This window comes from Hemiscyllium ocellatum, chromosome 9 (assembly GCF_020745735.1).
Source record: "Hemiscyllium ocellatum isolate sHemOce1 chromosome 9, sHemOce1.pat.X.cur, whole genome shotgun sequence".
Classification (NCBI taxonomy): Eukaryota; Metazoa; Chordata; class Chondrichthyes; order Orectolobiformes; family Hemiscylliidae; genus Hemiscyllium; species Hemiscyllium ocellatum.
This window is the reverse complement of record NC_083409.1, coordinates 110,105,147-110,118,363: the sequence shown is the minus strand read 5'-3', so window position 1 is coordinate 110,118,363 and position 13,217 is coordinate 110,105,147. Positions and strand designations below refer to the sequence as shown.

General features: G+C 39.1%; 1 protein-coding gene across 1 annotated transcript in view; it reads right to left on the bottom strand.

The window, feature by feature from the left end:
• The window catches only part of prkacba (protein kinase, cAMP-dependent, catalytic, beta a), a 188,093-nt gene that overhangs the window by 164,397 nt on the left and 10,479 nt on the right, over positions 1–13,217 (bottom strand). The window lies entirely within an intron of this gene.

The following is a 13,217-nucleotide window of genomic DNA, read 5'->3' as shown; positions in this document are numbered from 1 at the left end:
GACACATCCTATTATGGAAGGAAAGGAGGATTGGGAGACAATTTAAAACTAAGGGATTTCCCACTTATGGCAAAGATAAGAATTTTAATTTCTTTCAGAGGGTCTTAAATCTGTGGAAGTGTCTTTACCAAACAGCAGTGGAGACTGCGTCACTGAATATTTTTAAAAGCCGTGTCAATTGGATTCATACGAGGAAAGTGGAGATCAGGCCACAGTCAGATCATGATCATCATCAATAGTGGAGCAGGCTCGAGAAGTTGTTTGGCCCACTCCTGCTTCTAACTTACATGTTCATAAGTAGTCAATTTATGAAGTGGAGTCAAGAAAGGTGAGGAGATGAGGTTGAGCCAAATGTCTTTGAGAATATGTAAAAGGTATGAGCAGATAGGGAAAGAGTTAAGATTAGGGTTGCTTGACAAAAGGCTCAGCTAGCATGACTTCGACCAGATAAGAACTTGCAGTAAACAATGAGGTGCTGGAGTCAAGAGTACGTTGCTGGAAAAGCATAATAAGTCAGGCAGCATCCGAGGAGCAGGAAAATCGACATTACTTTCGCCTGATGAGATGCTGGAGGAGAGAGTAGCATTTTAACAAGGTAAAGAACATCCAATGTGTAATGCCAGATGGCTTAATCTTTACTGTTGCTTGCTGATTGTAATGTTCACCCAATCAATATAGGTGTTGCCTTATTTGGATGCTGCCCGCCGTAAGTGATGATACAATTCTTCAAGAATCCACTGTTCGAGAGAAGACCGAGAACTCATATCTTTGTGTACATGGGCGATTGCTCTTTCTCCATGGCTCAGGATAAAAGGTAAAGAAGGTAGAGTCATACTGTATGAGAGTGTTTGCTTTGACTGAAATGGGGATACGGAAACTGCATGACAATCTTGAACATACGTTGAAATGAATTTGAATACTGTGCTTTCAGATGTTACCAAGAAGCAGCATGTAAGTGGAAAGAGGGATCACCAGATACGGGATTGCGAAAATAGCAAGTTCACGTGATCCTCTGGTTAGATAAGAACAGAACCAAATGACAACACTATCCTAATGGGTGATAGTTGGAGGACAAAGGTGCAGTCAATTGGTAAAGATTAATTTTAGCTTGAGCATGATAAGAGGTTCATTGTCAAATTATGCCACACCACAGGATTTTCCAAGTCCATCTCAACAGTGAATATAGGCATCAATTTAACAACCAAAAGATAACACTTACAACAATCCAGAGATCCTTCTAAGTTTAGTGAAGTATCCACCTTGATCAAAACTGCCCAAGAGATGTTTAAGTCAGGAGGCAGTACTGCTCGCTGATTCAAGTTCACACTATGACTCAATTGATCTACACTAATAATCTCTTTACCTCCGCATATAGTGAATAGTGAGAACTAAGTCTTTTACGTTAACTTTTCTAAAAACCAGTACTGTATACTGGCCCATATGTCTGAATATAACAGCTGTTTGACTTCTTTCCCCCAAAGTTTTCATTCAACAACTTGCATTCATTGGCTCAAATTAATTACCATCTGGAGAGGTCCATCATCATCACAACTCTGAAATGTAGTGTTGCAGCTTTACACACACAATACAGGTACTTAGGACAGAAGTCAACTTTATCTGCTCTGAGAGCACTGACACTAGGGCTTTAGTTTCCAGCTGCTACCTACTATAACCTTGGCCCACTAATAAATTAGAATTAGTTGAACATTGTAGCACAGTAATAGCATTCCTACTTCTGGGCTAGATGTTCTGGATTCAAATCTAACTTGCCTCAGGAGTTGAGAGGTAACATGCTCGACTAGGGTGATTCAAAATAATTAAACTAGAATTAGTCTGAACCAAAGAAAGTTGAAGCAGATCAAATTTCTCATGCAGAAGTGTTACTCAGTGCACTATTCAGTTATTTCAGATAGAATAGGAGTAGCCTAAAAGAATAGCCGAAATGTATTCAAGTGGAAGCCAGGTAAAAGTGATGGCGAAATGGCATTGAATGTTGCACTGGTAGGATGAAAAAAAAAGTAGGATGGTAGGAGGTTCATGTATGGTTTAAATGCTAACATATAACACTGCTGATGAACAGCTTGCTTTGTTGTACACAGATTGAAAAAGTCACAAATCCTCTGACAGCCCTGAACAAATAAGTTACAACAAGTGTTCTTTAACAGTTTAATTGTTGCAGCAACATGAACAAATGACCAATAACCAACAAATAAAGCGTATGCACACTGACAATTAGAAGAGAAATTAAGAGCAATTACGTCAAACCTTGCAAAGCTTATAATTATTCTTATCCTCTGACGGATATCTGATGACATGCCCCTATGTTCAATGACAAACAGGAGACCACAGAGACCCTGAAAACAGCACAGATTATCAGAATATAAGAGGGGTTCAGTACTCTAATAACTGCAAAATTAAGATAAAATTAATTGATGAAATTGGCTAGATTTTGCCTGAATGTATTTTAATAGCATTTCCTCGGGATAGGACAGCAATACCTTATTATTTGACATTGCACCCTGAAGAAATGGTTGGAGAAAATTTATCAACACCACACTACAGGCAGCTAAGTTCAACAAGGCAATTAAATTTTCCACTGCTGGGACTCACTGCTGCAGTTTTCCAAACATGACATTTCTGATCTGTATTTGCCAAGGTCATAGAGATGTACAGCATGGAAACAGACCCTTCGGTTCAACCCATCCATACAGACCAGATATCCCAACCTAATCTAGGTCACCCTCAGCCTCAGTCTTGACCTAGCGTGGTGGTCTTGGCCTGGCATGACGGCCGTCTTCGGCAAGAGGCTTCTGGTCCAATATTCCAGTGTGGCTGTCTTGTCCCACTGTGGCGTTCCCATCCCACTATGTTCGGGGTATACTACTGCTCCTTAATCAGCTTTCCTGAATCCTGGAGCCATTAACTGAACTCTGAACTTTGTCTTAATTTTACTTTCTTAAAAATTATGTATGACATTTGCCAATAATGAAGGTGTCGTGGTGTCTTCAAATGTTTCACTGTACTTTTCATGTAAACATATACGCGACATTAAATTTCTATTCCATTACCACCAAGCAATGTTACTGCATTTAACTTGGATAGTAATCAGTTACTTTTCATAATACTGGCAGTTGTAAGTTTTTATAAAGACAAATAATAACACATTAATTTTAAACAAAAGTTTTTAAATTTGCTTATAAATATTTACTGATTGTGCTCATATTTGCAGAGAGTTCTCTTCTTTGGAAGCCTTTTCTTCAGATACATCAAATTCTGAACGGTATGGAGAGAATTGACAGGACCAAAATATTTCTGTTTGCAAAGATGGAAATAACTCGAAAACATAAGTCCAAAGTAACTTGTAGAGGATTATAGAGAAGTTAAATACAGAACAGTTAAAAACAATCTATTTTATCTAGAGATTCATAAAATCATAGAATTAGGAGGGGGCAGCCATTTGGTCCAGCAAGCCTTCTCTGCCATTCAATAAAATCAAGGCTAATTTAAATTCACCTTAACTCCTCTTTCCTGTCTGGACGGAGAGGGGTGAGACCTGGAATTCATTGCCTGAAAGGACAGGACAGAGATCTCATCACATTTAAACAGTACATAAATTTGCTCCTAAAATGCGAACAACCTAAAAGACTACGGGACGAGTCACAATCAAATCATTTATCAGCCACCAGGGATGCAATGAGCCAAATGACCCCCTCCTGTGCCATAAATCTTGATTTCTATGTGCAGAAGTCCATAGTTGCCTGTTTTGTAGAGTTTTAATTCCCTGCTTCTGCAGTAACTAGGCAACCTCAAATAGAGGAATCAAAACATTCCTCCATACAATGGTCTTCAGCAACGTGGACAACTATTCCCCAAATCACATCCAATGACCTTTTGCTCTGGACGAACATTTAAAGTTCTAGAGCCCAGTCTTCTACATTTTCTCAAAAAAAAATTTTGCATTCGTCAAATGTAATACATTATGGTTTCCAAACTAAGTGGGATTTGCATAAGTAAGTGACATTACTCTATTTTTTTTTTTAAAATAGCCCAATAGTTAATAAAATATTTCTGCACAAAAAACACTCATCAGCTCACACCATGTCTAGCTCAGCTTCAAACAGAGCATTGCACCATGCAAGGGCCAACAATGTTAATTTGTTTTCTAAAATTCCTTTGCCAAGTACCAGGTTAAGGATCTCATATGTATACTATAATTAAGAAGCAAGATCAAGTCCGGAGTAATACATTCATTATTCAAACGAGTTTGCAAACAGGGAGGGAGATATTCTCATTAGTAAATTTCTTTAAGAGATCCATCAGATCAACTAAACCTGGTTAGCTTTCTACATCTTTCCACTCAGAAGCTGGTGTTTGACAAATACAAACACAAGTCAGTGTACAAACCAGATGTTATCACCACACTCTCGTACTTCCTTTAACTAGTCCCTTCAGATCAAGGATGACAAACTTCTACCTTACTTCAACAGGTTCTGAGATGAATGGCAAGTCTGAAGCATCTTGTGAAGGCAACACTGATGGTACTTTTCCAGGAGTTTTGGGATTTGTTGTAGGTTGCCCAATTCTCCAAAGCCAATAAGAAAACAAGGATCTCTTTTGCTTGGTATACCATGAAGTCCTGGTCCTCAAATAATCTTTCCCTCAGTTGGTCAAATCTGTTTCTTTGAAGGCAATGAATTTTGTTGTCTATGTCTGCCTTTGGCACGGACAGAAGGCCCCCAAAACAATATATGTTTTTCAGGATTTTGCTGTTGAGCTTGACTGACAGGAAGGTGCTTTGTTGTGCAGTTCAGTTTTCTGGGAGCTTTGTAAAAGGGCCATTTTCTTGTGTGCAACACAGAAAAGGTCAGAAGTAAGCTCAGTTTCTGAGTGAATGCACATACAAGCATGATCTACACAGTGAAGTGCTCTGAAGGCTCCTGTCTGGTCTAGAGATTATATCTATGCCTGTGGGTACTGCTAAAGGTGTAATGCTGCAATATAAATGCAGAAGTAAGAGTTGATGTAATGACCGCTTCACTTAATGCCATTTTTTTGCTGAAATAGGGTGTATGGCCGTTCTGTTTGCATGCCCTTGTGCAGTAGATAGAGATGGTGACAAATTTCTGACAGCAGCCACACAGGAAGAGAACGCTTTTAAGTCTTGTGGTTGACAGTATGAAACGGTTTTAAGAGGTTAAAAAAGATCACATAAAAGTTAGTACTATGGCATGCATGTTTATCCTAAAATTTGCCATACAGTGAATATAATGCCTGCGATATCTTATGATGGGTGAAACTGCTTTACAATTCGAAACAAGTTCCTTTGCCTGTAGCAGGCAGCAGTTAAGGGTGATCCTTGCAATGATTTTCCCTGTTGTCTCCCAGCACTTGTCATCTTTTTTAATGTAATGATAAGCAGTATTTGGGAAACCTTGGCTGTTTTTACAAAGTATTCAGGGGATGTGGGTTTCACTGGCTTGGTCAGCATTTATTGCCGATCTCTAATTGCCGTCTAGAAGGTAGCAGTGTGCTGACTTGCTCTGTGCTTTCTCAGGTAAGGGATAGGAGGTTGTGCAGACACGTCAGGAGTGTATGTCGATTGTGTTTCAGAATTTCAGTGGAGCTTCCACTTACTCCAGAGATTCTGCCAGTTTTCAGTTGTCAAATAGCTTTTCCAACTTCAGTCTGAACTAGCATAACTCAATGATCAAGCCAGATGAGCTAGTGAGGAATGGCACTGAGGGGGTTTGAATTGAAGAGTCTCACCTAAGCTTTTATTCAAAATATTCCCTCCAGAAAGAAATGAAGCACTGGTTTACTCCCACTTCAAGCTTTCGTATCATCCTTTACTCTCAGCAGGGTGGATGAGTGCGCTTGGGCCATAGCTCACCTTGATAGAACTGAAGAATTGCATGTCGATAGCAACCATGTGTTATTGGGTCCCACTCACACTTAGACAATAGGTGCAGGAGTAGGCCATTCTGCCCTTTGAGCCTGCACCACCATTCATTAAGATCATGGCTGATCATCCTTTCTGCATATTATTTATTCTTTATCAGCTTTGTATTCCACTGCTGTTTTTCTCAAGCTATGGTAAAATTTAGTCAATAGAAGTTTTACATTTACCCTTAACTAGGTCCTGGCAGAAACACAGAGGACTTCATCAGAGGTGCTTGTCATTGTGGTCTTTCGGATCAACTGGACAGTAAGGCTGCATGGTAGCTCCTCATGGTTGGAGATTTGAGAGGTTGGCAGTGAGATGCTGATTCTTCCCTTAAAAGGTAACCCTGTGTGGGCAGCTCTCTGGGGACATCCTCACAATGCCACAAGCAAGACTTGACTTGTGCCCAGAAAAAGTCCTTTCTTCTTTCCCAAGTAGCAACCTTTAAGAAAACCTAAAATCAACATTTTTCAAGCTTGGTTTCCTTACTGAAGCAAGTCCTGAACCAAGCATCAGCCAACCCAAAGCACAAAGATTCCATCATTGATAAACTTTGCTGCAACATCTGCATTCAATGGATGGACTGCTGAACAATTAATGAAATCTTGAAGCCAATTCCATAAGCATTCAGGTAAACCCTTGCAGCCAATTAATCGAACAGAAAGTGTCAGGATGAGCAAAACAGGTACTGATTCCCAATATCATTTGAGAAACATTCCAGGGTTCAACAAAGAAAATACTTCGAGGAGAACATTGGAATGCATATGAAGCATGGCAGCAGTGGCGATTTGTGAATTACTGGGATGAGTTTGCTATTAACCATTAAAAATGACAATAACTTGTACATCAAGTAAGCTGCATCACACCTTACTAATCAGGCAGAGCAGCAACAGAGAAGGAAAGATAAGGAAGCAAATTCCACACTCCAAATCGGAGTATCTTCCAGCACATCTTATTGTATGCACTCAAAGATACGTGACTCAAGAATTCTCCAATTTCAACACAAAGACTCACATCATAAATGCACTTTGTTCCATTGCAATTTTCCATTAAATTCATGCTAATGTCCAACCTGGAGGAAGTCTTATTTTTAAAAGTATCAATATTTGCACCTCAGATTCCATGGTGCAGACAGTTTCCATCTCTACAAACTAATGTCAATCCTGGCTGCAAAAGAGTTTTGGGAAGTTTATACCATTCATGGCAATTTCTTCTACAAAATAAAGAGGTAGCAGTTAGAAATGGTTTAAGTCAATGTAAATTATAAGGTCATCTAATTTAGTAAACTAAGCATTAAAACTTGGAAAGAGATTACGTTTGTATTTTCCCCTTTTACATTGCTTTCTACAAGGAAGATGGGCAAAAATCCATATTCTGTAATCAAAATGCTCAAGATGAAAATGTTTCCCAACACCCAAACCTAAAACGTTACCCTAAACACAGATGGCATATATTTGGCAAATGAGAGAGAAAAGTCAGCCAGGATTCAGTTGTTAGCACTCTTGGCTCAAGCTTCACTCCAGGACTTCAGCTCAAAAGTAAAAAAACTAATCCTCCAATGAAGTATTGAGGGAGAGCTGCATTGTCATATATGCTGTATTACAAATGCAATGCCAACCTCTTCTGCCCTCCAAGATGGACATAAAAAAAATGCCATAATATTTATTGAGAATGGTCAATAATCATTCTCAATCAACAAAAATTTCTCTGTCAGTATCGTTACTTTTTGTGGAATTTGCTATGTACAAATTCACTGCCACTTTTCCTTCGTTTTCACAGTGATTACAGTCTAATAATACAGGATGATCATAAAGCATTTTGAGATACCTGGTCTTACAAATGCAAGCCTTTCAAAATGGCACACAGACAGAGGATAAAGGGCTATACTAAATTACATAGCATAAAGTGGGAGGAAGCACAGGTGAAACATTTTGTCCCCTGAACACTTATTTAAATCACACAGGAACAGGAGTAGGCCATTCATTCCATTGAACCAGCTCCACCATTTAATACATTACAGCTGATCAAACACTTCAAAGTTCTTTGCAATTTTTGATAAGATTTGTAGCTCAGGATGAGGTTCAGGTTGTAAATTTACTCGCTAAGCTGCAAGGTTTTCTCAGACGTTTCATCACCATGTAAAGTAACATCAGTGAGCCTCCGGTGAAGCACTGATGTAATGTCCCACTTTCTATTTGTGTGTCTTGGTCTTTAAGGCGTGCGACATCATTTCTGGTTTTTTTTTCAGAGGTTTGCAAGTGGGATCCGAACTGATGCATTTATTGATGGAGTTCCGGTATGAATGCCAGGCCTTTAGGAATTGCCATGCAAGTCTCTGTTTAGTCTGTCCAAGGATGGATGTGTTGTCCCAGTTAAAGTGATGTCCTTCTTCGTCTGTACGTAAAGATACTAGTGATAATGGATCACATCTTTTGGTGGCTAATTTTCTGCGTGTCTGCCCGGCGTAGTGTTTGATACAGTCCTTGCAAGGTATTTTGTAAATGACATTCATTTTGCTGGTTGTTCGTTTGAAGTCCTTTAGGTTCATCAACTGCTGTGTAAGTGTTGGTAGGTCTGTGGGCTACCATGATGCCAAGGGGTCGGAGTAGTCGGATAGTCATCTCAGAGATGTCCTTGGTGTATGGTAACGTGGCTAGAGTTTCTGGGTGTGCTGGTTGTGTCTGCTTGTTTAGGTTTGTTGTTTTGGAATCTGCGGACTGTGTTCATTTGGTATCCGTTCTTCTTCCATCTCAGGTGAGCAAACTTAAAACCTGAATTTCAAAGACCTTTTATCCACACTTTCCCCTCACCCTTTGCTGAACTTCCAGAGCCCTAAGGGGATAGAGAACCGTCTTTCAGTTCAGTAATTTGCAGATCCACAGACTCAACAGTCTGTCAGTGTCTGAGTTGTTTCCACTATGACCACACTTTAAGACTTAAAAATTATCACAACTCTTCAGAAATTTCAGAGGGTGAAAAGAGAGAGACACTAGAGAGGACAGCGTTGAAGCTGGGTAAAGGCCAGTGAGGAGAGAGATTCAGGAGTGCAGGGATGGAGCTGAAGGGGGCCTGAGTCTTGTTATCTGTTAGAGGCGATGCATACCTGAATAACTTAGCCAGAGCATACAGCAATCATTGCTGACTCATAGCTCAGTTGGGATCAGAATTCCAATTACAGGAAACTCTATGCTATGTAATAAGGTTCTCCAGCCTCAGAAGAAATTGTTAGAAAATACAAACACATGAGGACTAAAAATCCTCTTAAAAGATGTAATTGCTTCTAAAAGATGTAACTACAACACAGAAATTCAGGCAAAACTTTACAAGTACAGGTGAACTTTGGTATGTTTGCTGGTTCAAAAATTTCTACAACCTCTGAAATTATCAGTTCACAGAATCTTCTCCAAATTATTACTTCACAATATTCATTTAATTCTATAATTATAAACACATGTTGTTGTACAAAGTTTGTTCCACTTCCAATGCAACAATGGACAATTAATGCCGGAAAACGGATCCAGCCACACAGCGAGAATTTTGGAGAACATGTAGTCATCATGTTACAGTAGCTTACAGCCAACAGTACAACTTCCAAACTTAAATATATCAGTAGTTCCATTTCACAATTATTGAAACTTAAACTAATGGACCTTCACTAAAGTTTTAGGACCTCTAAATCCAAGTTAATGACATTTCATTGAGAAATCCAGAAGATTGAACGTTAAGTGATTTTATCTTTTACTTTGCAATTTGGTTATCAGAAATTCAACTTTCATTCAGTGATCAATACAAAAGCCTTTGGACTGTTTCCTCTCCTGTGTATGTTTTGAAGTAGAATATCAAAATGCTTTGCATGATTATTACTAAGATTTACACACCAACAATGCCAATTCTTTTGGTCTCATCAAATGCTTTACTGAAAAAAAACTGTTTTCTACTGGGAGCATTTCCTCACCCAAACAGTCACTCTTCAAAAATGACCCTGGGCAGTGAGTGCTTGCCATTACACAACAGAGGGCATCATAGCCAGGTCTGCAAATCCTACCTGGCATTATATAGCAATCATGAAAAGTGATGTGACATAGGAAGTCTGGCAAGGTTACTCCATCCCTAGCCATCAACAGTACATTTAGTATTCCCTGACTAGTCACTAGGTTGATTTCAGTTAATTTGTATTTATTCAGTACTTGGCTGTGTACACTAACAGTGAGGGAATTCCAAATAATCAAAATTATTTCTTGGAGCCAACGGAACAAAATTGAGGAATCCTTCAACCACAACAGGCTTTGTATTATACTCACTAAATATTGCATCCTAGTTGAGTGAATAATATATTATGCACACTATTCTTTAACATTTTGCTTAATAGCTCTAGGAATATTTTGCTTTTGCTTTCCTTACATAGCAAATAAGGTGTTAGCAAATAAAAAAACATCAAATTTAAGGGCGTTGGTATAAAGTGAAATATCATGCATAAGAGTAATCCAAAAGAACAAAAATACAAGTAATTGAAGCATAAATCCAGTAATCAATGCATGCAGAAAGTTAATATGTGCAAGTCTGATGAAAATCATAAACCTGAAAAGATAAAGTTTTTTCCCTCTCCCAAGATGCTGCCAGATCTGTTGAGTGCTTCTTGTTTCATGTAGTAACCTGCGTCAACTAAGTGGGAAAGCTTAATAAACATGATGACTGGCTTATCGGAATATATTAATCAAGGCGAGAAAAGAAAATACTAATAGAATTTAGTGAGCATTCCTATTCAAATTTCCACTCCTTTCTACTCAAAGATGTATCTTAAAACTTAGCTCTTTGGTCAAGCTTTTGGTCATCTGCCTAGGATCTCTTACGTGGCTTCACGTCAAATGCTACTATATGACACTCCAGTGAAGCGGCTTTAAATATTTAAACACAGCATTTAAAACATATTATAAATACAGGTGGTTGTTGGTGGAACCAGTTTTTAAGAAATTATTCAGAAATACTTTCATATTCCTCTTTCATGACAGTCTTAGTGGCCAGCATACTTTAATGACATTTCATTCAGAAAACAGAATCATGCAATTAGTCATTCTAATAAGTCAATTACTATGAACGCAAATCATGTTCATTGGGTCTCAGTTTGACAAGCATTTGTAGCATTTTATCATGACTCAAAACTTATATGAATAGAGCACTTACAAAAAAAACTGTCCCAAAGTATTTTTCAGTGCTGAAATGAAAAGATGTGGAGGAGCCATTTTTGGACTGGGGTGGACAATTAAAAATCACACAACACCAGGTTATAGTCCAACAGGTTTATTTAGAAGCTCTCCAAAAGGTAGTGCTTCAAAATAAACCTGTTGGATTATAACCTGTTATTGCATGAGATGAAGAGAGACATTGGGAAGCAGGAGAACATTACAAGTGACAAGATCAAAGAGAATGTCAATGAAAGCAAATGGCCAATCACGATGGAACAATTAAGATCTGAGTGTGATTACATGGTTAAAGTCCTCAATACAGTACCTATTGTAGGAATGTTGTATTGGTTTGCAATTCTCATTAAATGCCACTCTTAACATCCTACTCTGATCTGCTATTATGTCAGTCCATGACTGTTACATATTTGTACGTTTTAAAACTAATTTTAAAAGCAGATACAACAGCAACATTTAAAAGGCACCTTGTCATACATGAACAGGCAGTGATCAGAGGGAGACAGACTAGGTAGGGGCAAAAAATATTTAGTTTAGAAAGCACTGTGTCGGTGCTGTCTTGATGGGACGAGGGGCCCGTTTCTGTGCCGTTCTTTGCTCATAAGTTAATCTCTATATAAATATTGATGTGGCGGTTAGTGTTGTATTGGGGTGGACGAAGTTAAAAATCTCACAACACCAGGTTAAAGTCCAACCTGCTTTCAGAGTGCTGCTCCTTCATCAGGCAGCTAACGGGGCATTGACTGACTACCTACAGTTTGTGTGCTTTCTGAACAAAATAGAACGTATCTGCAAATGCAAATTCATCCCTTAGACTTATATGCACGCTTGTATGAGGGAGGGGGAAAGCGAAGGGGGAAGGGTGTGCGTGGCAGGGAGAGACAGAGGTGTATATGTGGAGGTGGGAGAGAAGAATGAGAGTGAGAGCGGTGTGAGAGTGCAAGCTTGATAGAGTGTGTACACGACTGTGGTGTAGTATATGTGACAAGGTGTGCGCGCTCTCTAAGCATCCACAAACATAGGTGGGAGGAGACAGCCAACTGATCTCCAAGTCCACTGCGTCAGCCTGAGTGTGGGTAGAACCCCACTTTCCTTCATACACACTTGTCCCCAACTGTGCATTGCCTTGAATTTGTTCAATGACTATCTCCATCGCTCTCTTAGGACGAGAATTCCAAAACATTTACTCACCTCAAATAAAAATCCCCTTCTAATCTTTATCTTTAAACTTTAGCCCCTTGTTCTAGATTCTACTCTGTCAATCCTCTCAGAATCTTATGTTTTAATAAGGTCACCTTTCTCTCCTTTAAAATGCAATGAGTATAAGCCCAACATGTCCATCTTTCCTCACAGAAATCAGTCCAATACAGGTACAGCTAGTAAACTATGCAACCTGTTAAGCTTGCTCCATCACGTAACATTATCACGACTGATCAAACACTTGCATAACTTTTGCTTGCAATATCCCCATTACTTACATCATTGAAAATCAAAAAATTGATCAATCTCTGCTTTACATCTAATCAAAGATTGAGCTTCCTCAGTCTGTGAATCAGAAGATCAAAGTTTTAACTCGGTGAAACAAATTTTCACCTTGGCCCCAATGGCACCAACCAGGGAAACATCTTACCTAAATCTACCTTGTCTGTCCTGTGTTTTAAATTCACTTCTGTAATGTGGGCACTGCTGGGTGTTCCAGCATTTATTTTCCATCTTTAGTTGTCCCTGAGGGTAGTGGTGGTGAACTGCCTCTTGAAGTGTTGTAGTCTGTGCGCTGTAGATAGACTCATTGCTATTAGAAAAAAAGACTTCCAGGATTATGACCAAGGGACAGTGAAAGAACGGTGATATATTTCCAAGTCAGGATAGTGAGTGGATTGGAGGGGGATTTGCAGGTGCTGGCATTCCCATGCCTCTGCTGCCCTTGTCCTTCAGGATAGAAGTGGTTACGGCTTTGGAAAGTGCTGTTCAAAGACATGTGGCGAATTTCTGCAGTGTATCTTGTAAATAGTACACACTGCTGCCAATAAGAGTCAGTGGTGGAGGGAATGGATTTTTTTGTGGATGTAGTGCCAGTC